Consider the following 23,672-nt stretch of genomic DNA (forward strand, 5'->3'; position numbering starts at 1 on the left):
GGGGAAATTCACACTGTAGAATTGTTAAGGAGATGATAAACTTACAGAAATAAAAGTACAGCAGCATCTAGTTCTGACTTGTATTTCTAACTACACGGTGCAGCCAGTATTATCATTAGCCTATATACCCCAGTGAAAGCTGATAGTCTGAGTCCCTTCATGGACCCAGCACTATATTAAACAGCCAACAAGGGCGTCTGTGCGTGGTTCCATAATATTTATGGTGAACCAGAGCCAGCAGGTCAGAGCCACTGACCTCTGGAACGTCTAGCCTGATTAGTAGAGACTCGAAGGGAACAGACAGACAGGCAGGCAGGCAGACAGACAGGCAGCCAGACAGGCAGACAGACATTTTATTGATTCTGTGTATTGTAAGTTCTTATGTATTTGTGCTTCGGATTCTTGGCATACTGTTTGAGCAAAAAAAGAAACCAAAGTATGTTAAAAGCTAAGTTTATTTTTTTAGTAGATTTGTGTTGCCATTTACAGTCATAAATGTCAACATGTTCTGCGACTCCTCACTGTTACACCTTCAATATACTAAATTAGAGACCATAATTCATAAATCATGAAACTTCATACTGAAAACTCAATGCAGACATACAGTAAGACTTCCTGTCGATGCCTCAGTCCTAATGATTTTGTTGTGCCACAGTTACAGCTTCTTGTAGTCTCAGTAACTGACATTGGCGACTCGTTGGTGCACAAAAAAATGTCTACATAAAGAAATGACGTTTTTGTGCATGGTTCAGTTTAAAATATTTGGAAGAGGAATGGTAAAACACTAAATAGATTTAGTGAGCTGATTTGATGAAGAGATAAATGCAACAGGTGCTTTACAGACGTTTACTGTAGATTAACATCAAAACTCCTATACTTCATGAAGGTAAGTGACAACTTTGACCTCTTCTGCTGTATGGAAAACTACTTGTGCAGTGACGTTTTAGTCACACTGTTAACCACTAGCTGCTCTGGCCTATTGTAAATGTGTCCAACCGCACACTGTCTGTTCTCCACAGCAGAAAGGTGGATAGGTGTGGAGTGGGTTTCCTCTCTGTCTTTACAGAGGTAACTTAAACACTTTGTCTGTCTCGCTATCTGAGGATCACAGCAGCACAGTTTATGTGCTCTACTTGGATTTGTATTGAATGGTGTGTGTGTGTGTGTGTGTGTGTGTGTGTGTGTGTGTGTGTGTGTGTGTGTGTGTGTGTGTGTGTGTGTGTGTGTGTGTATGTGTGTTCCATTCAGCCACATCAGGATGTTTTATGTGATACAGTTGGACAGAGCAGAGACTGGCTGTCTCCCTCTGCACATTTAGCAGATTCTGTGTTCCCTCTGCAGTAGTACTCATAGGTGTGTCTTTTGCAGAAACACACAAAGAAAAGACTAAAAACCTGAGTTCCCATAAGCTTCAATGTTCATTACACCCCACAAAAAAGCATGCGACGGAAACACTCTTTTATTCATTTTAGAGAATAAATGTTCTCAGTATACAATACTCGGTATATATATAAATCTACCTACTAGATTTAAATATTTCGTTTGCATAAGTAAACATTTTTGCCATAAAGTGGTGCTAGAGGAAATGTCAGGATGCCTTAAAAATATAACAATATATGCTATGACAGCCATGATTATCAACAGCAAATTTAATGTGAATCTGCTTCAGATTGATCTTCTGGTAAATATTTATATAAGTTTTAATGGCACTATGGCCGTTAGACATGTTGCGTACAACTTTTACATTTGACGTGTTGGTGTTGCTAAAGGAGGCTTTTTGTGTCCAAAATGGGAAATGTTCATCCTCTGGGGAGCAGGAATACGTTAGGTTATACTTAATGGCAATCTTCTAAAAATATTTTGAAATTTCTTGTGTATAGGCACAACATTTTGACCTGTGACAATGGCAGAGGATGAACAGAGGACAGGTCAGGGTGGGTCATCCAAATCATTAGGAATTATTCTTTTGGGGACAATGAATATTGATTTTTTATTTTTTTTTTTTTTTTAAATGTTATGGCAATGATATCTTACTCAGGGCCAATCAGAAAAGACTGAAGGGTCAAGGTAAGTTGTGATACTAAAGTACTGTATGTGCAGATTGTGGCTTTGTATAAGCACATGCCTAGCTCTGAAACACACACACACACACACACACACACACACACACACAGTGATGGAATGTTCCTCCTTGGGGAGGCGAGGCCATCCTATCTGAGGATCGTTCAGGGTCAACTGACCGCTCAACGCTGAAGGCTCCCCTGAGCCTGACCTCTCACCCTCCGGCCCTGATGAACACAACAGATTCTCACACTGCTACATGAGCCAATAATTGCATCTCAGTGTATGATTGACAGCAGGACAAACGAATCGAAGCATGTTTCCACGACCAGAGCGCCATCAGAGTCTGTGTTTCCAATTGTTTCCACATTTTTTGTTTGTTAAGTCAATGTGCATCCTTGCATGTGCGCAGGCATGAAATAATCAAAACTGGGACGCACTCATAGAAAAAACAGCCTCAGAGTGCTACAAGAGGTCTACAACTGCACAGGGAACCTTTAAGGAAAAAGAAGGGTACAAAAAACATACATGGAAAGTATTTCATTTCCTTTACCATAAATGATAAAGGAAAGCCGAATTTCACCATAAGTAAAAATGCATGTTACTAATCCTAAACATAAACATCAATTAGCTGGTTAATGCACTGACAGATTTACAATAAGTCAACTTTATTTCTATACTTTTTTTATGCAGGTTATTGATGGACATTAAAACACGGAGAAGCGGAGAGAAAATCAACCACAATTAATTGGGTTTTCAAGCAAAATGGCAAATTTAAGTCAAAAGACATTTCAGCTTTGCTGTGGTTCTGTTATATATGATTGTAAAAGGAATATCTGAGTTTTGGACTTTTGGTCAAACAAAACAAACAATTTATAGAAATTGTGATGGTAATTTTTTTTTTTTTTTTTTTTTAAACAATTGTTAGGCCGTTTTCTAGATCAAACAAAAAAAAAAAAAAATCATTGCTACTTACAGCCTGACATACAATATAGTATTTAAGAAAACAAACAATACCGACCATAGATCTCGCCTGAGAATTAATTCACATTCTGCCATTTTAAAATAATCCAACCTTTCCCTTCTCAATGTGAGCTGGATTAATTATTACTAGAAACGGTGAAATATCAAACACCGACATCTACACTGTAAAACTGTTTTGATCATCTTGACTGGCTGATTATTTGAACTTGTAATGAAGCAGGCTCTTTCCCTTTTCCTGCTGACCACGCTGATGAATGTGTGGCCTGTAGTAAACTGGACTGCGATGATGGGAGTTGGGAACGCAGCTCGGCTTCTCTCGCAGCCAGAGAAAATGTTTACAGCAGGAGCTGAGTGATATAGCCTCTGCTGATTTTTTTTAACCAGGAAATGTGATAAATAATATGATGTGTATGTGTCTGCTCGTTGTAGTGGGAATAGAGTGAAATCATGGGAGACTGTGGTTCATTCTTCTCTTCCCCGTTCAGGGATAACAGCTTAGGGGAGAGTGCTGGCTTCACTGCGGGTTTTCCCACATTGAACTAATTTTTTTCTCAAACTCTTTTACATCACCCCACCCTTCTCTCTTTCTCCTTGTACCCCCATTTCACTTCTCTCCTCTGCTGCCCCTCCTGCCTCTCTCAGCATTGCTCTGCTTCATTAGATATCTGATAAACAGCTCAAAGGCTCAGCCCTTCACACTGAACCCGTACCTTCCTGTTCACATGGCCACAGGATGACCCCCATCACACTCCGTACTCGACCAGCTCAGAGACAGACACTGACCCCTCCAACCACCCGCAACCCCTTTACCTGAATTATATTCTGACACACACAAGGGAGAAGGGGTGACCAAAGTTCAAATGCTCTATTTCTCGTTCAGAGACTGTCGAAAAACATGCATGTATGTAACGTCTGTGACATTTTCAGATCTGGTTACAAGTTGGTAAAATACCCAGACTTGTTAAGCTTTGTTGCAAAGTCTAACACATTTCTTATTATTTAAGTAGGATTGGGAAGGATTGGGAAGTACGACAATACACTTTAGAAATGTGCCATACTGTTTATATTGCAAACCAATGAGCAGGACAGATTTTTACACCAATGTGATGAAGCATCTCCATCCGTCAGATATTTAAAATATATAACATAGATTAAACAATGTAATCCTAAAAACATAATGACTTAAAAATAAATTCAAATAGAGAGAATAGGGTTTTAAATGAATGAATATGATAACATTCTATTGAAACCCATTCCTAGCTGAAAGGCATCAGCTGAAACTGCTGTCAGTCAAGGAAACCTGCTGCTAACTTGTCTATAAGCTTTTATGTCTCCTCAATGGTACTGTACCTATCAAAATAAAACTAAACTTGTAGCAAAAACATAATAATCACTACATCAAATAGAAAAAAGCAGCAGTACTTCACAAATCAGTAAATTCTTTAGGATGCGCATTTCTGGTGAAAACGGTCACTTTAATACAGTAGGAGTTTTCATAACTTTAGCATTCAGCTGTGGTGGCTGCCACTTCTTTTTTCCTGAAAGTGTATTATATTTAATCTTTTCCATATGCCCCTGTCAGATAGAGGACAGATAAAGCACAACCAAAGCTACTAGGCTGCGGGAAAATCCCTGGTACAAACCAAAGGCAGTCTGCTGACTCAGAATAGTTATGTATAGGTCACATAGTGCTCACTCTCAGCACTGTGATACCAAAGGCTGCAAAAATGCTGTTTCAGGCCATGAACTCTTTATTGCTTATGAATAGATTGTCATAATGAAAATAATGTATCAATCCCTGTAGCGTAGATTAATTTGTCCTAGATACTATTACACCTAAATAAATAAGTGTCTTGCTCAAAGACATTTCAGCAAAGTGGATGGGAAGAGGAACAAACCACACTAAACACCAGCTAAAGTGACGACTTATCTGGACCTCCCTTCTCTGCGGCCAGCTGACCCCCTCCATCCTCCCCTTCCCCTCCTCTGTGTCTCTTGCCGCCCTCCCAGCGTCCCAGATTGTTACGCCCCCCTCGGTCCTCTGTCTCTGGCTTCTTGAGTACAGCTGACATGTGGAATGGCTCACGGTAAACACTTAATGGAGCCGCTATTATGGTCGCAGAAAGCCATCAGGCCCAATCACGGCCTGCTAATGCCATTAACCCCCAGGGTCACACACACACACACACACACACACACACACACACACACACACGTACGTATGTACCTACCCACATGGGGCACACGGGCATATACACAAAGCACACTTTATGCCTCACCCATTTACATGAAACCACAAATGCACTACTGCAGGGATTCATTCAAATTCCTGCACAAATACAGACAGAGTATTGTAAATTTCAAATAAACTATATATATGCCTTTAATTTCTAATCACTTAAAGCCACATGACATGAGTCTGTCTGAATGATTGCGGCTTTGCCAACAGGCAGTGTATTCTCACAGAATTTAACATGGGCCCTAATGGTATATCACTGGAGAGTTTGGGAGACTCTTCCACGCTACAGACCTCGACCGGAGCGGCTTTTCCAGATCATTAGTAGCTTAAGAGGTTCTCAGCTCTGTTCCACAACATGCTTGCATAGCTGCCAGACAAGAATGTTGAAGCCTGAAAAATAAGAAGAAAAGTGTTCTTATTTTGGCGTGGGCCAGAGAGAAGCCTTCGATTGGAGCAGACGCAGCTCCGGCCTGCCAGCCCAACCTCATACCACTGATAATGAGATTAATGACCTGCGCTCACAGCTATGATACAAGACATTCATGCATCAGGGTGGGACGTCACAGTTGGGCTCCAACATGGTTTCGCTCATGTACGTCATGAGTCTGTGTTATCAGCTGGTCTTTTCAGACCCACATCCATCAAGGCCACTACTTCCCGGATACACTGGCAATCATCTACAGCCATCATGTACTGAGATTAGGCAAATAATATTGAAATTACGACTCCAGAATGACATAGGCCCCAAAACTGATACAGCACTGAGGCCAGATAACCTCCTACTACTGTAGATGTTTACATATGCCTATATTTAACTCCAAAGTTCTAATTACAGCTTGCATCACAACAATTCAGAGGATGACAAACACCATGGGTCACTCCCGCTTCCCATACACAGATCTCCATCTTGACTCCAGTTTTAGTTCTTAAAACTTAGCCAATGGTTGAAGCCAATCTTATCCTTATACTTGACTAAGGAGAAATACTATAATACTTTCTACTTGTCATGTAACTGCATTTCGTATACTACTTCCAGAGCACAATGAACAAACCATCATAAAAAGATGCTGCAATGGATTAGACCTTGAAAAAGACTTGAAAACACGTATTTATCGCCCAGCTTCGGCTCTGTCATTCCTAAAAACAATAATGTGGTCCGAAGGGGATATACTGTACATAAAAACGCCGGTCTTGCATGATGGGATGAAAAAGGCAAAACAGTTTCCCAAAATTGGCAGTGAACAACGGAACGCATTTACACTGACAGAAGAAGCAGATATGTGTGATATAACAACAGTCAATCATTAACAGCGATATACGCAAGTTTACCAGTGAAGTGAAGCCGCAGTAACAGTGGCTTGTTTACTTCTGTCCACAATCAAGATTTGTCTAAAGTGGTAGTAGTCTCACAACAGTAAAATATGTCAATGAAAACACCTGTACTATGTTTAGCTATACTAAAACGGAGAGCATGGACCTCCGCTAAGGACAAATGCCCTATTGTGAACAATAATTTGTGTATCCGCCTCGCGATTCGGATCCGCTCCAAAATTGAATGGGTTTTACTTCCTTGGCTCATGCTACACTCTTCCACCACCTTTCATTAAAATTGGGCCAGAAGTTTTTTCGGTAATCCTGCTGACAAACAGACAAACTGAAAACATAACCTCCTTGTTGGTGGTAACGGCCATGGATGGTAACTTATCCTGAGATGAACAATTTGAAATTTGCAAAGATAAATTCAAGCATTTAACGAGTGGGTTGTGGGTTGTGTCACCTGAGCGAACAGAGGGTGTATGAAGTTACATGTGAGTGAATGGCAACACATTGTGAGTGTGTCTGTCTGTGTGTTAAACAGCATTCCATAACAGTGCAGGATTATCCCAAACACCGGCTTAGAGAAGAATGGACACGTCTGACAGCTTCCTCTGAAATTCTGCTCTCAAAGGATCCTTTTGTTCTTTGAGCGTACGTGCCGTAGTACAAAAAGCACACACCTTTTCATAAACACACCCTACAAACACACACACCCTACACACACACACACACACACCCCTCTGGGCTCTGACAAGTGGTTTCACTCTACAATATGTTAAGTGGCATCTTATTAACCAGGTGATTTGAGTCCTACCTGCCTCTCTAAACAGCACAACAACACGTAAGAACTGCACAGCGCTGCCAGCACAACACTGTCACACAATCCATATCAGTACAAACATTTTGACATAGCACAGCTGGGACAGAGAGGAGAGGTAGTTTCATAAAGGTTTGCAATATTAACTTCTTTTCTCTGTGGCTGGGTATTTAACCTTAATACTATTTGAAAACTGAGCGAAATGTGTCTGTTTTGAGCATCAAAGTGCATTTAAAACTTGACACTTTAAGCATCAAGATTGATGGGAACTTTATTCTTTGATTAAATATTTCCAGATCTAAATCTGGAAATTTGTCTAACTTTGGACTTTAATTTTTAGGTAAAATCAGAACAGTGACATACAGTTTGGCATATTTTATTAAATGAAAAAAAAGAAGAAGTTTAAAACGTGTTTATATTTACCAAACTAAGGTCTTATATTGGTGTCAAATCTATGTACTTGGGCCTACTTTTGGTGGACCACAGAAACTCAAATTTCAAAGACGTTGCAGCATATTAAACCGGAAATAATTCCTAACAAAAGCACCTGGTGTACCTAATAAAGGCTACTTGAATGGTAATTATATGTTGAAGAGAAAAATAACAGAATTGAAGTATGACTAAAAAGTCTTGAAATATTTTTAGTAAGAAATATTTCTTTATCTATATAAATATTTAGCTACTATGTGATATTTGGAACACTACAGCCAAACAATCAAAACTTTTTATACGTATTTCCATATTTTCATACATTTAAATAATACAATTTTTCTAAGACAATGAAAATACTGTGGTTATACTGCATAACTGTAGGCTACTGGGGGATGTATGACATGAGCACTAGACTATATAAATATGTGGAGCCAAATGTTGATGATACATTGACAATAACATTTTAAAAACAAAACATTTATATTCATTACAAAATAATAGTTTGTTCCAACTGGAAATGTATTCACTGTACATCTCTCTTCACAATAGAAAAGCTAATTACACAGAATCACACAAACCATAAACTGAGTTAGCTAGAGTTAAAATGTCAATAAAGTATGTGCAGCAGGTCGTTTGATACAGAAACATCAAGACTATTTCCTGAAATGATGTTGCATTAAACAGTATTTTCTGTGACTATACTCGTAATGGCCATAACAACCTAATAACACAAAACTCATATGTTTCTCAAATTGGGCCTGCCGAGACATTCAGTCTGAGGCTCAGTGACTAAGTCCTGCCACCCATTACAACTCAGTACAGATAAACCAGCTGGTAAAAATAGCATTTAAATGAATGCAGTTGAGCACAATAAAGGCCTACACCCTTTCAACAGACAGCCAGAGGGACCAGATATAGAGTGGGAAAATGGATTAAAAGCACTGAAATGGAGACTGGTGGGCTCACATTCCTGAAGTTCCTTTCATCGAATGAGTTTTCCTTTCCAACATATTTTATGCAACTTTACTCAATTATGTTTGACTACAGTCTATTTTCTCATTTAAGGACTAGGCTTTTTTATTTATACTTCCGCTGGCATCTCACGATCCCTGATGGTCTTGTAATGAGTCAGTAAAGGGCAGGACCTCGAACCAGACCAGACCTAACCAGACCGTACCAGGACAAATTGGGCTATAGCAGCCCAAACATGACTGCTTTATAACACACACACACACACACACACACACACACACACACACACAGCTAACTTTCCCAGGCTCCACCTCAGGGAGCACACATCATCCAAATGGCTGCTATGGAGCTGTGATTTTTAGCAGCACGGATTTTTTTCTGTTACTGAGCCCCCTATTTTTAGAGATGGCTGAAATTATTAAACCCCCTCCTCTTCACCCACACAAACACACTCCTCCTCCTCCTCTCCTCCTCCTCTCTCTCTCTCCTGTTGTGTTTTGACCAAAAAAGTCAGAGACTGCAGCGTTTCTCCTTGTCAGACACAGACTGTCTGGACGTCGAGTCAAAGACAAGGCTATATTTACAGGCTGACTTCACCCCATACGCACACAGAGACACATGCACACGCTGCTGTAACATGGACGGGGATGACGCAGAGATGGCCGCACCTCGGCACTGTCTGTTTCACTCTGACCATGTTCTGCTGGGCGAGCCTCACAGCAGTGGTTAACCTCAGAGGATGCTCTTTCGCAGTCAACAGCCCATTACCCTGAAGAGGTCACACAGTCTGATAGATGAGGGAGGTTGCAGTCGATCACAGAGAGTCCAAAACATTGCATTCACACAGTGCTGAGTCTGGTGAGTCCCCAACGTCTTTTAAATCAAGACTGTGTCCAAAGGAAAGACAACTTAGAGGAACACACCAACATGTTAAAGCTTTTTACTCAATCACTCCCATCAACCTAACTTAGCCCAGGACAAAGCGTACAGTATTTAAGGCTCACTAATTATTAACACAATGTATCTCGGTTATTTAATCTGTAAACAAATATTCAAAATGACAATTTATGGTTTTATGGTTGGTTTTAGGGGGAGTTACATGCTGGAACTATTTCTTGGCGAACATCAGCTGGGAGCAGTAACTTTACAGAGTCTTGTAATCACAGTGAGGTTGCCAAGTCTGGTACTTTCATATCAGTACAGAGAGCTACACCAAAGCCTCAGCTCACCACTTGGATCTGGCAACCCACATTCTAGCCAGACATGCTGCACAGAAATGTTGGGCAGACGAATTAATTGTTATTTGTTAAATTAACTACAAGGTCTGACTTAAAAATCATGTTATTAACTTCTGATTCTCACGCAGATTGTAAGGATTGTTTTATTCAACTATCAACCCTTTTTAATACTCATAACAAACTAATACATTTTTCATACAAAAACTTAACAAAAAAAAAAAAGTTACAGATGTATTAAAGCTATAGTCACTGTCGGTGCGTCCACATGATACAAGCCTTCCGTGATCGCACACCGCCCCAGAGAGTGGCTCCAGTTGTGTGGAGCTGTTAGTCTTAATAAGCTTTGTAGCAACTCATTTGGCAATGGCTTGAATGTAACGGACGTTCATTAAAGGTGCTGTAGGTAGGATTGTGAAGATCCAGGACTTTGAATTTGAACATTGACAACTTCTCAGTCCCTCCCCCCTTTTCGCTAAAGCCCAAAACGGTCTCCTAAGCCCCTCCCCCCACAAGGGAGAATGAATGCGTGTGCATGAGCAGTGATTGACACACAGTTAGACCCCCCCCCCCCCCCGGCCCTGATTGGTGCATCTGAACAGGGAGCGGTGGATTTTTGCAAATCTCACTACAAGTTGTAGGTGGTGCCAGAGCTAGATTTTATTTTTAAATTACCTGCTTCATGTAGTTCTACTGGAACATAGGGTCAGTTTCAGCAAATATGACAGAAAGTTAGTTTTATAAGTCTTACCTACTGCACCTTTAATATCAAAAAGTTATGCACTAAAGCTTTAAAGCTCTTGCACACCTATTGTCCATCAATTTTTTTTCAATCATTCATTCATATGAGTACATAGATTCTGGTGACCTCACATAAATCCTAACGCTGCCCAACTCCAACCTGAGCAGAGGTCGTACCAGCCCTCTGTGTGGGTGCACGGGGTCTTTAAGTAGTCATACACAACGAGCTTGATCCTAAAAGCCAGAAAATTAGATTTGGTTGCAGCTAGAAGGGGAAAAAACGTAATTGTAATGACACAAGTGTACTTGATAGGGTTGTTTAGGGTATAAGTAAAACAAACAGAAGGAGCACTCTTTGGAACGTCTGTCAACAGCAGAAAATCTCTCTAAGCATTCAACCGTAACAACTGAGCTTTGTTTATGCAGCAAGAAGAAAGCTAAGTTTACTAGACTTCTGCAGGCTTTAAACTGTTGTTTATGAATACACTTCAAATGTGATGAAGACGGAAATTATGATTTTAGTCTAAAAGAATAGAATCAATTAAAATAAAATAAAGGAATACACAAACCAATACTGACTTGGTGGTACATGTTCATATGGGTGATGCTTGTCACCAGATGTTGGTAAAATACTGTATGCTAAAGCTTTATTAGCGTCACTGAGACACATACTGATGAGACAAGTGCAAATCCCTTTCTTCGATATTTTGGTGATATCTTTAAATAATAAGCAATCACTCTGCCATGTGGTTGGATTTTCTGGGGATGATTTCTTTAATTCTAATAGATGTTTTCATCAGACAACTTGGCTTCCAACACAGTTCTTCTCCAAACAAACCACTGTTGCTGCTGATGAAAATATTAGGGATGTTTTTTTGGCTAAGACACCTACATGACAGCTCCAGCCTTAGAGTTTAACACCTTGCTTTTGTGATGTACCACATCAATATCTTACAGATCACATTAACATGTAGACGGATATATTCTGACGGAGCAAAAAAAAAAAAAAAAGAAAAAAAAAAAAGCGTCATAAAAAGGAAAACAAAATTCTCTCAAGCCTGCAGCCATTCCTTTGATATTATCAGTGTAGTAGTTGTGCATCTAAACATAGCCACATGCACGGGGAAGTACACACACACACACACACACACACACACACACACACACACATGACTTTGACCTCTGGCTGTATGAACAGTGAGTCCTCAGTAAACAACCTTTCCATGTTTTCACCAGAGGAAGGGAAGGGGTCTCATAAAGACTGTCATTCACTATTTAATGTTAACACACACACCCATGCACACACACACACACACACACACACACACACACACAGGTTGGGCCCAGCTCCTTGTAACGTGGACAGAGCTGCTGATTCTTGGAGCTCTGCGATAGCGTCATTTTTACACCGTGAGAACATGAGAAACATTTCTCAAAGGAGCCCTCTCATTTGCCGTGAGTGTTTTACCATTTATGGGGGGGAAAGGGGGGACCGGAACACACACACACGCACACACCAGTTAAGCTAAAAGTTAAGTTAAATATAGTAGATACATGCTAATCTGTCATAGCTGGGTTATGAATAGGCAGGGGGCTAGAGAGAATGTGAAAGGCGTTGAAAATAGTCGCTTCAGATTTTCTGTACTTTATTTCACGTAGTGTAACCCAATATCACACATGCAATATGTACACACACATCCTCGGCTGTCAGAAAGAGGGTATCAATAGCAGAGGGACGAGTGATGCTGGGCCAGAAAAGCACTTTATTTATTTTGCCCTCTTTGAACAGGCAGGAAGAAAAACAAACATCAGCAGGGGGAGGAGAGCGACGTGATCGCTGCTTCCCGACATAACGGACCCACTGACTGGGTAGCTTTACTTCTATATCGCTCACCACAAACTGCCTGCTGCATGGAATATCACAGCACTTACTTCCTACAGAGGAAAAAATCTGCAGGATGATAGAGGACGAGCACAGACGATGTGAAACTGATTTCCAAAGGGGAGTGGTGGACCCCGACAGGAATGGACGGGGAATAGGGCATCAACGTCTCGATTTTATTAGTGGTGAAACAATTGGTTGCTTAATCAATTTGTCAATTGGCAATTTTGTCAACATTAATCACAATTGTGTAAAAAGTAATTCATCAATGTTAACGTTAAACGTTCATTGGTTCCGACCTCTCGAATGTGATGATTTGCGTTTTTTATATCATTCTAAATAGATTTTTTTTGGGGGGCTTTGGACTATTGGTTGGACAAAACAAATACTTGGAAAACATGTCCTAGGACTCCAAGGAAAGTTAAAATAAAGGCTAACTAGACTTGGTAAAGGTGACTTGAAGACATTTCGTCTCACTTCTTCAGTTCTGACTAAACGGTAGGGAAACCCAGCCATCTGTGGGGTCATTGTCAAGACGATCGATACCGCTTTGATCGTTAGTGCTGTTCGGGCTGTTGTAACGTCCTTATGGCTGTTGGAGACACTCGAGGCCAAGTCTGAACCACCATAGTTGGCATTCTAAACTGATGCCAAATGCGAGGCAAGACCAATCACACGACGCAATAAATCAAAGAATGCCTGCGTTGATTAGCTGCAAGCAAAACCATACAAATTGGGGGTTTTTTTCCTAGATATGGGAACAAAACAAAAAAACTAATGCAGGTTTCGTTTGACTGAAGAAGTTCTGATACTACTTTGTATTGGGTTATCCCAAGAACTGATAGCCAGCTGTAATGATGAATCCATTTTTTATAAATCAATTCTGAATTCAACTCCGTAAACTACAGTATGTCAGATGATGTACCCTCCCTTGCTACCAACAAGTCATGCCTATAAGTGGGACCATCATAATGACCCCCTCTCAAACGCTGCAGAAAGATACAAAGTTAGTTGACAAGATGCCTTCACAAAGTCAAAGCTGGTTGGCTAATTTATCTTATCATCGCTCTTATTTATGAAAAAAAAAGGTGGCGGCGGTCTTGGAGGACCGGCAGTCATGTGAATTAGGGATCGACCGATACTGGTTTTTCAAGACCGATACCGATTATTAGTAGTTAATAAAACCGATAGCTGATATATGGAACCAATATGCAATTCCAGTAAAAACGTCAAAATTAAGATTTTGGAAAAGTTATAAACTCCAACACGAATCTTTGTTTAAATGCTTTAAGCAATTATTTAATACATTACAAACTTTCAACAAACTACACAGTAAAAGAGTCCGATAGCTTTGTGGGCGGGACATTAAGTCAGATGCAGTGGTGAGTGAAACCGAAGCAAAATGACAGACACAGAGCTGTAGAAGAGCCAAAGTAGCGCACTATTTAATTAATTTACTTTATCGGTTATCAGGCAAATGAAACGGCGATCCAGATAATCTGTAAACCAAATAACAGCCCGATAATCGGCCAGTGCCGATAATCAGCTAGCCGCTACTAAATGTACAAATTGTCGAAATTTAAACAATATAAAGCAGCGACCTTAATGCAAGGGGGACAGAAGAAGGGCTGTGTCATTTTTTTTTTTTTTTTTTTTTCCCCAACAGGGAGGATAGTAACCCCCACCCTGAAATCAAGCCCAGAGCATGTGTGAAATGGAGATAACACCATACACAACACAGGAAGCTAATTGTACATATGTTTCGTTATCAGTGATGGTGTAATGTGATTGGCTGCAACATAAAGTCTGATAGCAGGAGATAGATTTAGTTTAAACTGTGGGAGTTGTAATATTTATAGTCTTTCCACGAAATCTGAAAACAGATATCGCCATGGGAAACTGGAATCGGACAGACCAGATGAACGAGGTGTAATCATGAAAACCAAAAGGAAGAAAGGAAAGAGAGAGTCAGAGATTCAGTCAGGAGAGTCACTCTTTTTAGAGGGTTTAAGTGACAAACCAGAAGCAGGGAAGACAGTAAAGGGGGCAGCAAGTAGACTGTCCAGGTGTCAGTCCAAGCTAGCTTTGAGAATTGAATTTCCAGATTTCTACAACAGGTTAGGTTTAAACTTTGACCCCTTGGACCTCAAGGCTGAAACCAGGAGCAGCACTGCCAGAAGACGACTCCGTTTACACTGTAAAGGCTCATAAACGCTCCACTGCTGTTCCTCTATCACTCAGAACAAAGTCTGCTTTCCTCTTCACAGCTGTGTGTGTGTGTGTGTGTGTGTGTGTGTGTGTGTGTGTGTGTGTGTGTGTGTTGGGCTTAGTCTCTCTGCTTAGAACATGGTTCCAGGCGCAGTGATCTCATACGAGATGCTATCAGCCTGTTTACTGTTTCTCTGCTCCCCTGAGTCCCCTGCGGCCACTACATCGCTTACAAATTGGGCAATCAAGAGCAGGTGTGTGTATGAGGTACACATATGTGTGTGTGTGAACCACTAAAGCAGCCCAGTTTGAGTTTTAAATGCAACTACATCCTCTCCCCTGCTCCTCAAATCTCCACTGCAGGTGGAAGAGTAACTCCTTCCCTGGTGTAAGCAGGGTGCACACAGACGCCCAGCCTGTAAACTTTTAACGGTATTTTGTCACATATTTAAGAAAGCTGTTAGTGTATTTATGGAGGTGCAGGGGCCACGGGCCCTCCGGGATGCTGCCGTCCAAACGAGAGCCATGTTGGATTGATTAGGCAGTCTGGGAGGGGCTGCAGGGCAGTAATCATTTGACACCAACAGTTTGGAGGGCAGATCTTACACTGCAATCAATGATTGCTAGATGACTCTAGATAATAGCCATTTTCTTTAAATCTGGGATACATTTTAAATTTTTAGTATAGCAAAAAGGTTCTCAGGCCATTTAGAGAGCAGTTTCCATCATGTTCAGTTGAGTTTCCTACAGGTATTACATTTTTTTACATCCTCAACCCATCCCGATTCAACTCAATGTCATATTGTAGCCAATAATTCTTGTTTCGCTTTGCCGGCCCGACCCTCCTCCAAAGCACTGTAGGAGGGTCTGGCTACTCCACATAGCATTCGAGATGGGAGGAAAACGTGCTCTGGTTTAATGGCATTTCTTTAAACCAATCACAATCGTCTTGGGTGCTGGTAAGCGCCGGAGAAAAGCTGTGGTGCCGCTGCAAAATAGGCTCGGAAGGAACTTGTTTTGGTGGAACGTGTTAAAAGTTTTTTTAGTCGTGCAACAGAAAACTCAGATTGAGCTAGCTGTCTGGATTTACCCTGCAGAGATCTGAGGAGCAGTTAACCATAGTCCTCATAAATCGGCGGTTTAAAATGCCGAAACAAAGGAAGCCCAAGGCAACAGCTATCCGGCCTAAATGAGTGAAATCCGGCGGATTTTCCGGCGGCAACGGAGCAATCCCGGAGGTGGAACGTCAAGGATATAGACTAGGGCGGGACAGACGTAGTCAAGAGATTGATGCTATACACTGTCCAGGTTAAGCCGTCTGGCAGAGAGAAGGTGGATGCTTTATGTCAGCCTAGTCTCCCTTGGAATTAACTTCATATTGTAAGATTCTGCAGCACACTATTCATGTCCAATGTCAATGTTGAGTGCCACTGAAGGAAGTAGTGTGTCCCTTTTTGCAGCGAGATAGAAACTATTTCTGCGGGTGTCAGTAATGGCGGCGAATGGGCACATAGAAAGGCTTTAAGTAAAAAACCAGCATGTGTTTTTAGTCTTAAACCAACCTTTTTTCTAACTTTAACAAAGTGGTTGCCTAAACTGAATCACACCGTTTCCTTACTGAAGTTGTCGTATGTTGGTATAGAAAGAATGAAAGAAGAAATGGCAAAGGAGGTTAAAAAATGTTAGAATTGAAAATAATATGGGTTTTACAGAAACGTCCAACATCAACTCTGTCTGACGAGTGGTTTGCCTTATCTTCATATGCTGAGACAACACTGATAAAGTACTGGGTGACAGAGAGAGAGAGAGAGAGAGAGAGAGAGAGAGAGAGAGAGAGAGAGAGAGAGAGAGAGAGAGAGAGAGAGAGAGAGAGAGAGAGAGAGAGAGAGAGAGAGAGAGGGTCTTTGGGGACATCTGGGAAACGGCACATTCATCATTTTCACAAAACATGAGGTAGGGCACAACATAATATTTTAAAAACAGATAAAATCCCGCTCCATCCTCTGTCCTCTTTATCTCTCTTTCAAGTGACTATTGATTCATTAACGTTATCTGACCACGGCAGCAGGAGCAAAGGGAGCCATGAAACACACAAACACACTCACCTTTTCCTGAAACACACTGGCACACACACAAGTTTCCTGTGGGAATTTATTTTCAAGTCAGCTATCTGCGATCACCTGCTGTACGCTACCAGCCTCATCCACCAGCTTCTATAACGTCATTAAAACATCACCGTCTAATACAGAAATCAGAACGAAAGTGAGGACTACAAGGATACAAAAAAAAATGGAAAATTGGATGGGAAACATTGTGACGTGGAAGGTTACAGAGAAGGAGGCCAGGAAACTGCAGTATAAAGTTTAGAGCTAACATCAAGATGAGTAAGCCACACCTGGGAAATGAGCAATACAATCTAATCTGAATGTTTGATATCAAGAAGTAATATCAAGTATAACTGACACACATACATGAAGTGCCATAGTGACAACAGTTACTGTTTTAGACAAATGAAGACTGAAAGTAAACACATGCGTTGATTTTGTAGCAGAGTTTTATTTTAGTTTTTTAGTAGGATTTTAGTAATTGACATAAAAAAAAAATAAAGGTTTTCCTCTAAAGTTAAAATCGATCAATCGTCATGTTCATTTTTGTCTAAGAGGCTTTATTATGGTCATTTGATTTTCCTTGTAGTTTCCCATGCTATAATTTTGTCAGGTAAGAATTCAAATAAATATAAATGAATTATTTTCTCTGATACGTTCTCACTAGTCTATTTCGACGGCGTTTCATTTACAGTTTTATGTTGTCTGTTTTTCACTGTATATTTTAAATATGGAACTATTATACCGCTGTCTTGGCCAGGACTCCCTCAAAAAGAGATTCTGAATCTAAATGGGATTATTTCCTGGTAAAATAAAGGTTAATAAAAAAATACAGGATTGTTCCGGTGCCGCCGGAGTTTCCGCCGGATGTCCCTCATTTTCGGCCAGATGTCGCTCAGCTTCCGCTTTTTTTGTGTTGGCATTTTAAACTCCAGTCGATTCGGGAAACATCCTCCAAAGTAGAACTGACAATCAAATTATATTGATCTTTTGTTGAGTAAAATTCTCATCACACACTCAACAGACATTTTAATTCCAGAGTTTGCCACCCTACGTGCACGTTCCACCAAAACAAGTTCCTTCCCGAGGCTATTTTGCAGAGGCACCGTTGCTCCGTCCGGCGCTTAGCGCAGCCCAAGAACATTGTGATTGGTTTAAAGAAATGGCAATAAGCCATAGCATGTCTAACTCCTATCCCGGAATGCTGTGTAGACTAGCCAGACCTTTGCCATTGCCAGAGGAAGGTCTGGCAATGCGAGACTATGTTCTCACTAACTTCACTTAACCGTCTAATGCATCGTATTGCTTGTCAACAAAAATGTACTGCCACAATTCAATGACAAAATGGACACTGATACATACAACATGCAGCAAAACACACAGATAAGGCTGTGACACTCGGGCATTACACGATGAGCACAGAGCTCAATAAACATAACTCCGCTACCATACACACACTCGCCAGTGTTATCAGCAGGGAAACCAGATCAGATGAGAGCGGCGTCCCTGCTGATACTGAGGCGATAACATCCGGACATTAACACACAGATTCAGGGCCAAATGACACTGTAAAGGACAAGCGATTACCAGCCAGTGTCATCAAAACATTGCACATGGTCGCTCCACACACACACACAGACGCACGCAATCTCTGAGCTCATCAGAGGTGTGCGTTTTTTAAATGTTCCTGTAATGTGTCCAATGTGTAAGATAAAACAGGAACAGTGTAAACAGTAGAGTGTGTGTATGTGAATGCAGTGCCTCCAACATGTTGAGCATAGGAAACAGATGCCTCACCCCTGGCTATGAGAGAGAGGGAGAGAGAGAGATGGGGGGGGGGAGAGAGAGAGAGAGAGAGGTTGTGTTTGTATTGGAGCTTTTCAGCAGGGACTCTGCAGTCTTGTGGCTGTCGTTCCATATCGTTCCACAGTCAGACGCCCAGTGGGGTACAATGATAATAAAGCAGCGGTGAAGTTGGGCCATTTTCAGTGGTTCATGCTGACCTTTGCAAATTCTTCACATATGGCAATCTGTGCGTCAAAGGTTCTCGAGAGAGGTTTTAAAAGTCTGCACTGTTACCCTGTGAAATACACACGGAAAGTTAAAATGGAACAGTAGCGGTGTAGAGTTAACTTGTAACCGCTACAGCTGACGGAGAGGACCTGTGACGCACTGGTGACACCCAGGCTGCAAACATACACTGACTTTTTAGTTTTTACATATATGGAACTTAGAATGTTCAGTGTTTTTGTTGTCGTTGCTCAGATTGTGAAAGAGAGGTGTTAAAACAGCACAGTTTATTTCAGTAACGGTGGACAAAATATTTGAAACATTGATATCATTTAAGGCAATTCAACACTTTCGTCTTGCAAAGCTAATTATTGAATTATTAGTTCCATAATGCGCCCAAAACACTTGCCTTCTCTGAAGATTAACTGCAAAATCGGAGGTCTTCCTTTTTTGTTCCGTCCGCAGAACTTTATTAAAAATCTATTTTTGGAATCTGTGAATCGATTTAGAATCGGAAGATAAGAGTCTCAACTCTTATGTGAATCAAAGATTTTCTTCCACCCCTAACCACCAGTGACCAAAAAAATAAGATATATACAATAACATCAAAGGAAAAGAGAGATGCAAGGCTACACCTGCATACATTTTAGGTGAATTGAAGTAAATAATTTTGTACTTATAAGCCCCTGACATGTATCAGATGCCTTTGAGATACAGTGAAATTAACTCATCAACAATTAGCAGACCTGAGCCCTGGTCAATGGTCACTGAGAACATACAAAAGAATATGCCCATCCATCTCTTCCCTCCCTTCTTATCACATCCTCCCTCTCTTCCCCTTATCCATCTCTCACACGTTCTCCCTCTCAGTTTCCTTCACCAAATCATCTCATTTTGCCCTCCCCCCTGCCAAACTAAATGGATCCATCGCAGTGATGGTGCCTGAGGGTGCACTAACTCTGCCCTTACACTTCTGCTCTAGCCTTTCCTGTGGAGCTGCAGTGGGAGTCACTAAAGGAAGTCTTCATCTCAGAGGACAGCCCACTTCCTCCTGAGAAAGCCGGATGGAGTTGAGGGCTGAGAGTGAGAGAATTACAGGACAACAAACCTTTTTGTTTGCAACAAAGTGAACAGAAAAAGAAAGCGACCCCTGTATGTTTACAGGCAGTAGTTCCAAAATGTTGGATGACGTTCTATGTTGTGCTGTTATGTTATGCCTTGGAAGGCTGAACAAGCCTAAAATAGATCTAAGCGTTGTTACAATCCATTCATTGTTTGTTTTTTTTAAAGCCAGATGGATTTTTTTGTTGCAGTGCTAAACATTTGGTGAAATAAAAGTGAATGACGTTAAACCTATCGACAGAGTGTTGACATCGGACGATCCTGCAAAACGTTTAATTACGTTTTTGAGCGTTCAATACAACAACCTTTGAAATTACTATTTAGTTATTTCTACAATATCAGTGCATGGCGACTACAGTGTGGTTAGGGTTGGGACACTAAAACACTTGATACATTTTGGGAAAGATCACGGTTTAAAATGAATTATTGGTCTGCGACGGGACATGAAGGTCCTCTCCTGCTACAAGCCCATGCACTACTACACGCTCCACATTCTTTGCATCACCACATAAGAAAAGAACACTACTTCCTGCATCTTACTGAAGGCTGGCACTGGACGTACACCATGCGCTGCAGAATCTTTCAACATTGTAACTCATAGGGGAACGGGGCTGAATTAATTAATAAGAACAATTGTGTAGCTAGGATAGTTCAGGTGGTAATCTTTGCTCTAAAGGAGGCTCCTGTTGAGGTATGATTAAGGTTTGGGAACAAGCTCAAACATTTAAGAAGTCTGATTTCAAATTCAGTGTAACACAGCCAAAAGAAAGGTGATTGGCTGGGCAGTAAACAGGTGGGTGAACATGTGTGCAGTGCATGTGTATACTAGCAAACTTTATCCAGGAACCTCATTGTTTCCTCATCACGGTTGAGTAAAACTTCTGTCAAACTCTCAGTAATGCTGCATAAATCAGTGGAACCACTTAATATTTCATCTGCTGCTGCTGGCCAAAGGCCTTGGCATCTACAGCCATGAATTTCCAACGTTTCAACTGTATGAGCATGCATAAACATTCTGAGTAATGAAAACATGCACCTGTACTCACACACACCATAAACACGCACACACATTAAAAAATACTGTAGACCAAACTATAAAGTCAATCTGGCGGTGTAGTAGGACAGGGTTAAACGATTCATCTTTGCAACCAGCCTGAACAATAGAGCCAGTGTGATTTGAGGTATGTAGTGTAATATGAAAAAAAAAATCTGTCATTCTCATTCACTTTCTTTCCCAAAAGTAAAACACATACTCTTTCTGTCTCTACACCACATGTTATTGTACAAAAACCTCAAAGGGCTACATCCACTTGCAAAATGGAACATTCCTATCTGTGGATGCAAAACGTGCACACAAAATTCACGAGAAACAAAAGCACTTTCTGTACGCTAGCGACAGTTGGCAGGGAGCACTGTACAGAACAAACGACACGGGTGTTTTGAATTTCCCCCAGGCACACTCACTGGGACTTAGTGGGAAATATTTTCCTTCCTATCACACACACACAATTGCCTGAGGGTGTTTCCCTGCATCTACATATTCAAAGAATCCTTTGTTTTGATAAGATAACAGTTTAGGCTCAGAGGGAGGCGACCGCTTGAGTGAGGCACTCATGCAACAACAACAATTCCTCTTTTTGTATCAGTAAACTCTGATAAAAGGCTCTGGTCATCTGTTTGTGTCATACTCAGTTTATTATACACAAAGGGACGCCAAAAACACCAACGCTGAGCTTTCCCCTGTATTCCTCAGATATGTTTTGTTTTTGTTTTACTGTAAATCACCCTTGACTACGACTTTTCCATTACAACTCATAACTGGCACTTGCAGCCTCCATTGCCTTCACAATCATCAGGATCATGTACAGTCAACTCTCCCAAACTCTGGGCCAGATGTACGTACATTTGCGAATGCAGCGTTATCAGCGCCATGGCCAACCCGAAGAAAGCGCACGCTGTGATACTTCAACTCACGTTGTATTTACCAAACCTGCAGTTCATCGGGTAATCAGCGCCTTTCTCCGCCCACTATACCATAAATTGCGTGCATCTTTCTATCATGGCTCATCCACCAAGTCAGTCAAAACAGCGAAAACAAAGATTTAGCGAAAATGAAGTTGATCTGCTTGTTTATGAGGTAACAGCTTGATGCGTGTTATTTCGGCATTAGTGGTGGGGAAATGTATGTATTGACTAGTGCGCTGTAGCAAAGCGTTAAGTACTGGTGCTATGATACGGCTGAGTGCAGACTGCAATATTCCCACTGCTGATGCTATGACTGTTTGAAATGATCCTGATGCCAATATTTGTAATGTAGCGAGGAGTTTAACAACTGCTGGAATGGAATGTGAACGCTGAGTCGGAGATTCGATGTCATCTTTGATTTCTTCCAGTAACTGTAATATGGCATGGCTGCTTAATCTGTAATGCTTAATGATTTCGTGTTCACTCAACTGAAAAAGTATGATCCTTGTGGCAAAAATCTTTTCAGCTCGTCTCCTTGGCTTATCTTCATATTACTGCTGCCATTTCACCAGGAGGTATATGCGAGGAAACCCACTTGTGGCTGGTTTACACCTGCTTTTAAGAGGCGGAGAATTTTCACCGCAAAATAGAGGCGTGCTTTCACGGGCGGTTTTTGTACATACCGCGGAATACATAATTAGGCGCACTTAACGCTTCCCTCCCATCTCTTTTTGGGAAACTCCCACTTTCCCCTTCACCCTCCCATGAATGCATATGCATGACACGGAAAAGCGCAATTTGCCATTTTCAGTCCAGACAGGCAGTCTGCGCTTTTACCTCAGTGCGGCCTGTTTGTACATACCTCTACATTCTCCCCCTTGGTCAGATACTCGGCCACTTCAACCTGGACTTCCACTGTTACGCCGATGACACCCAGATCTACTGTACCTCAGCACCCACATCAACTCCTGTCTGCCAGCTATTAAAACCTGGATGCGACACAACTTCCTCAAACTCAACAGCGATAAAACAGAATTCCTCCTCATAGGCTCCAAATCCACACTCAGCAAAATCAATAACCCCACTCTCACCATCGACGGCACCATTGTCTCCCCATCTCCCAAGGCCCGCAACCTTGGCGTGATCTTTGATTCCACCCTCTCCCTTGAGCCCCACATCCGCCAAGTCATTAAAACCTCCTTTCACCTCCGCAACATCGTCAAATTCAGACCCTCTCTCACACCCCCCGCTGCTGAAAGACTAATTCACGCCTTCATCTCCTCGCGACTGGACTACTGCAACTCACTTCTCCTTGGCATCAGCTCTACCTACATCAACCAACTCCAACTGGTCCAAAGCGCAGCCGCCCGACTCATCACCCGCACCAAATCCTGGCACCACATCACTCCAGTCCTAAAACAACTCCACTGGCTTCCCATCTCCCACCGGATCACCTACAAAATCCTGGTCCTCACCTACAAAGCCCTCCACCATCTGGCCCCATCATACCTCACTGACCTCCTCTCCCCCTACCAAGCCTCACGGTCCCTCAGATCCACCTCAGCCGGTCTCCTCTCCATCC

The 23,672-nt window shown here is 41.5% G+C and overlaps 1 protein-coding gene and 2 long non-coding RNA genes across 3 annotated transcripts in view; 1 reads left to right on the plus strand and 2 right to left on the minus strand.

Annotated features, from left to right (window-relative positions):
- The window catches only part of gmds (GDP-mannose 4,6-dehydratase), a 186,200-nt gene that overhangs the window by 42,058 nt on the left and 120,470 nt on the right, over positions 1-23,672 (minus strand). The gene's annotated exons all lie outside the window — the stretch shown is intronic.
- LOC118496238 lies at positions 896-23,668 on the minus strand. The gene is made up of 5 exons (XR_004898762.1): positions 23,384-23,668; positions 20,690-20,704; positions 16,451-16,461; positions 11,968-11,978; positions 896-906 (listed from the first exon to the last, which is right to left on the minus strand). It is a non-coding gene; the product is annotated as an uncharacterized LOC118496238 (long non-coding RNA).
- On the plus strand, positions 15,786-19,060 carry LOC116038157. The gene is made up of 3 exons (XR_004102039.1): positions 15,786-15,917; positions 18,660-18,665; positions 19,050-19,060. It is a non-coding gene; the product is annotated as an uncharacterized LOC116038157 (long non-coding RNA).

Source organism: Sander lucioperca, chromosome 11, assembly GCF_008315115.2.
Source record: "Sander lucioperca isolate FBNREF2018 chromosome 11, SLUC_FBN_1.2, whole genome shotgun sequence".
NCBI lineage: Eukaryota > Metazoa > Chordata > Actinopteri > Perciformes > Percidae > Sander > Sander lucioperca.